This window comes from Schistocerca americana, chromosome 2, assembly GCF_021461395.2.
Source record: "Schistocerca americana isolate TAMUIC-IGC-003095 chromosome 2, iqSchAmer2.1, whole genome shotgun sequence".
NCBI lineage: Eukaryota > Metazoa > Arthropoda > Insecta > Orthoptera > Acrididae > Schistocerca > Schistocerca americana.
Window position 1 is genome coordinate 926,565,142 of NC_060120.1, and position 5,366 is coordinate 926,570,507.

Sequence of the window (5,366 nt, forward strand, 5' to 3'; positions counted from 1 at the left end):
AAAACGAAAGATTGTTCAGAGTACACAGAAACTCATAATAATATATATTTTTACCTTATCCCATGAAACTGAGTGCATGTTTAACTACTGTACATAGCTACAAGTTATCTGAATTTTATGTTACTATTGTCGTTGTTGACTAGGTAACCTTGGTTGTCCTGTTACACATAACAGTAGTAAATTTCTGGTGCAGACTCTTGGTAGTACAAGTGCTTGTGCTTGTACTACTGTGCTTTTACTCATTTACTGTACTGTGTTTATATGGTTGCCCAATGGTACTGTACTATAGCTGGACACTGTGAATATTCTTCTTCCTATCTTTTTGGTGCCAACGGCCTTGCCTCAGTGGTAACACCGGTTCCCGTCAGATCACCGAAGTTAGGCGCTGTCCGGCTGGGCTAGCACTTGGTTGGGTGACCATACGGTCTGCCGAGTGCTGTTGGCAAGAGGGGTTCACTCAGCCCTTACTTGATTGATAATTAGCGGTTCCGGTCTCGTAAACTGACGTACGGCCAGGCGAGCGTTGTGCTGACCACGTGGCCCTCGACATCCGCATCAAGTGACGCCTGTGGGCTGGGGATGACACGGCGGCCGGTCGGTACTGTTGGGCCTTCCAAGGCCTGTTCGGACGGAGTATTTTTTTGTTCGTGACTGGTGCTCACTTGTGAGTCACAGGGGCTGAAACACATTTTGCGTATGTGTATATATATAATGTGTTACTTGGGAAATGTTTATATATTTTACTGTTATGTTATGCTCATCTTTTCATAAGCGTTAGCTCTGGGGAGAACTCTCTTGATTTAACGTTAATGCTCAAACATTCACCGATGTTCAAATGGCTCTGAGCGCTATGGGACTTAACTTCTGAGGTCATCAGTCCCCTAGAACTAAGAACTACTTAAACCTAACTAACCTAAGGACATCACACAGATCAATGCCCGAAGCAGGATTCGAACCTGCGACCGTAGCGGTCGCGCGGTTCCAGACTGTAGCGCCTAGAACTGCTCGGCCACCAAGGTCATTGTGGCCCTGTGAAAATGTTTGTAAAATGCCCCACAGCTGCACAATACCCAGTGCAACCCCATTCCGGCCAAATCCCGCCGCTACAGTTGGTAGCAGAGTGTGGTTATGCACTGTGCCAGTATGGTGGCTTACCTTGTGGTTATTCAGGTGTGGCAGCTAGGTAGGTACCAGACAAAAAATGGCTGTGCTAGGGTGAGTTAGCCTATGAGGTGGCCTTTCAAGGCAGGTCTCTGCAAGCATTGTGCCACCACAATACTTGTCTCAGCAGCTTTGGAAGGCCGTAGGTGAGCCACTGCTCTCGACAGCTGGGAGCGAACGGATGTAGTAAGAGCCTACGGAATATCAGACCAGCTGTGTGGCTGGATTGAAGACTTTTTAGCAAACAGAACACAGCATGTTGTTCTCAATGGAGAGACGTCTACAGACGTTAAAGTAACCTCTGGCGTGCCACAGGGGAGTGTTATGGGACCATTGCTTTTCACAATATACGAGGGCAGTTCAATAAGTAATGCAACACATTTTTTTTCTCGGCCAATTTTGGTTGAAAAAACCGGAAATTTCTTGTGGAATATTTTAAAACATTCCCACTTCGTCTCGTATAGTTTCATTGACTTCCGACAGGTGGCAGCGCTGTACGGAGCTGTTAAAATGGCGTCTGTAACGGATGTGCGTTGCAAACAACGGGCAGTGATCGAGTTTCTTTTGGCGGAAAACCAGGGCATCTCAGATATTCATAGGCGCTTGCAGAATGTCTACGGTGATCTGGCAGTGGACAAAAGCACGGTGAGTCGTTGGGCAAAGCGTGTGTCATCATCGCCGCAAGGTCAAGCAAGACTGTCTGATCTCCCGCGTGCGGGCCGGCCGTGCACAGCTGTGACTACTGCAATGGCGGAGCGTGCGAACACACTCGTTCGAGATGATCGACGAATCACCATCAAACAACTCAGTGCTCAACTTGACATCTCTGTTGGTAGTGCTGTCACAATTGTTCACCAGTTGGGATATTCAAAGGTTTGTTCCCGCTGGGTCCCTCGTTGTCTAACCGAACACCATAAAGAGCAAAGGAGAGCCATCTGTGCGGAATTGCTTGCTCGTCATGTGGCTGAGGATGACAATTTCTTGTCAAAGATTGTTACAGGCGATGAAACATGGGTTCATCACTTCGAACCTGAAACAAAACGGCAATCAATGGAGTGGCGCCACACCCACTCCCCTACCAAGAAAAAGTTTAAAGCCATATCCTCAGCCGTCTTCTGGGACGCTGAAGGCGTTATTCTGTTCGATCTCCTTCCCCATGGTCAAACGATCAACTCTGAAGTGTATTGTGCTACTCTTCAGAAATTGAAGAAACGACTTTAGCGTGTTCGTAGGCACAAAAATCTGAACGAACTTCTCCTTCTTCGTGACAACGCAAGACCTCACACAAGTCTTCGCACCCGAGAGGAGCTCACAAAACTTCAGTGGACTGTTCTTCCTCATGCACCCTACAGCCCCGATCTCGCACCGTCGGATTTCCATATGTTTGGCCCAATGAAGGTCGCAATCCGTGGGAGGCACTACGCGGATGATGAAGAAGTTATTGATGCAGTACGACCTTGGCTCCGACATCGACCAGTGGAATGGTACCGTGCAGGCATACAGGCCCTCATTTCAAGGTGGCGTAAGGCCGTAGCATCGAATGGAGATTACGTTGAAAAACAGTGTTGTGTAGCTAAAAGATTGGGGAATAACCTGGTGTATTTCAATGCTGAATAAAACAACCCCTGTTTCAGAAAAAAAATGTGTTGCATTACTTATTGAACTGCCCTCGTATATAAATGACCTAGTAGATAGTGTCGGAAGTTCCATGAGGCTTTTCGCGGATGATGCTGTAGTATACAGAGAAGTTGCAGCATTAGAAAATTGCAGCGAAATGCAGGAAGATCTGCAGCGGATAGGCACTTGGTGCAGGGAGTGGCAACTGACCCTTAACATAGACAAATGTAATGTATTGCGAAGACATAGATACAAGGATCCTTTATTGCATGATTATATGATAACGGAAAAAACACTGGTAGCAGTTACTTCCGTAAAGTATCTGGGAGTATGCGTACGGAACGATTTGAAGTGGAATGATCATATAAAATTAATTGTTGGTAAGGCGGGTGCCAGGTTGAGATTCATTGGGAGAGTCCTTAGAAAATGTAGTCCATCAACAAAGGAGGTGGCTTACAAAACACTCGTTCGACCTATACTTGAGTATTGCTCATCAGTGAGGGACTCGTACCAGGTCGGGTTGACAGAGGAGATAGAGAAGATCCAAAGAAGAGCGGTGCGTTTCGTCACAGGGTTACAAGCGTGATAGCGTTACGGAGTTGTTTATCAAACTCAAGTGGCAGACTCTGCAAGAGAGACGCTCTGCATCGCGGTGTAGCTTGCTGTCCAGGTTTCGAGAGTGTGCGTTTCTGGATGAGGTATCGAATATATTGCTTCCCCATACTTATACCTCCCGAGGAGATCACGAATGTAAAATTAGAGGGATTCGAGCGCGCACGGAAGCTTTCCAGCAGTCTTTCTTCCCGCGAACCATACGCGACTGGAACAGGAAAGGGATGTCAGTGGCATGGCACGTAAAGTGCCCTCCGCCACACACCGTTGGGTGGCTTGCGAAGTATAAATGTAGATGTAGATGCGGGTCATGACATCGACAATATTATGTTGGCCCTCATGCAGATACAACTAACATAGAAATTTTTTTAAAGTGACAACTAATACCGCAGTTTTTTAAAAGTGAGTCACCTTCTCTCTTGAGGTTTATAGGCTAGGGTTATGCTGTATACAAAGAGGGTTAATGTTGCTGTTAGTATAGGAAGAAGAAAGTAGGCAGACCATATACGATTTACAAATATGACAGTGTGGGTTTACTCTGTGATTTGTGGTATGATCATGGTTACCAGGATGGTCTGGTTTGTTGAACTAACAGGTTAGGCGCTGCTGGCAGTCGTAGCTAAGGTCCCAGGTGAGATACTAGTAGGTTGTTGAGATACCTGGTAGGCTTTCTTTTCACAGTGTCATGAAGTGTTGCTCAGTTGCTGCCCTGGGCAACGTAAGTAGGACTAGATTCTGCACCTTATAATCATCACAATGGTTTTTTTAAGCGTGTGGTAAGACGGAAGGTCACTGTCATGGATTGTCATGTCTCGTCATGTCTTTACTGTTGTATTTGGTGTTTGTAATTATGGTGACATGATGATGTTGTCAGTGTTTGGATTCCTCTTCTACTGGGGTCGGGGGTGGAAGCCATGTTTTTGGGTTGAAGTTTGTGCTGGGAAACAGCATTCCATGGCACAGTTGCCCTTGTTTCTACACAGTTGGCCACGGCAATGCTGCTCCAGTCCTTATAGTTTGCCCACAAGGTGTGGTTGGTGGCCTTTGAGCTGAGGCAACGCCACACCGTGCTCAGATGGGACGGCAACCCACAGAAGAGGTTAGAATGCTGCACAAAGTGAGAAAAAAAAATTATCTTAAGGTAGGTGCCGCCACTGAAGTCCAACTGACTGACAAGACTGGAGCATGTCGTGGACCACAGTTGGAGCAAACCAGGAAATTGATTAGTGGCCAGCAAACGAGGTGGAAGTTAAGCTAGAACGTGGTGTGCCATGTATTAGGCCAGTGCATGCAGTCAGCGATCAGTGTGGGGCATCGCCAAAGTGTCATGGACATTGCCAACCTGGAAGGTGTACGTGTCTTTACCCGGTGGCCAGAGAAGACGGCAACCATAAGCAGATATCGAGAAGAGTGGTTTGGTCATTGCTGTAACATATGGAGCACTAGGAGTGTGCTTCGGTGGTCCACAGAGTTTGGTGGGCAGCTGACGTGATGCCAGATTGAGAGTACTGTATGGAGGGTACTGTGTGCAGTGAAGACAGCCAGTAACTGGTGTACGTATTCTTTACGAGTTTTTACATTACGTGGAGTTACCATAGGGACCCAAGTATGTGCTTTTTGTATTGTGTTTTACCTCCATTTTTTTTTACCATTGTACAAGAGTCAGCTATGTATTCGATTTGAAATCACACTGAAGAAGTGTACAACAATTGTTTTCTGAATTTTATGTTTCTGCAGTTTTCTGTAGACTAGGTAGCATTGGTAGCCCTTTTGTGTGTAGCAATAGTAAATTTCTGATGGAGGTCTTTTATAGTACAGGTTCATATGTAGTTCTGTGTTTATATGCTGCCTGATTGGAATATAGTATGGATGGAGAGTGTGAATATTCTGCTTTCTCCTTTGTTGTTTCTGTTTGGTGCCCACTTTTGTATCACAGGGGCTGAAACTCATCCAGTTGCACATGCCTGTATAACACG

The 5,366-nt window shown here is 46.1% G+C and overlaps 1 pseudogene; it reads left to right on the forward strand.

The window, feature by feature from the left end:
* Positions 1-327: 327 nt before the first annotated feature.
* Positions 328-445, forward strand: LOC124597148 (annotated as a pseudogene).
* The last annotated feature ends 4,921 nt before the right edge of the window (positions 446-5,366 follow it).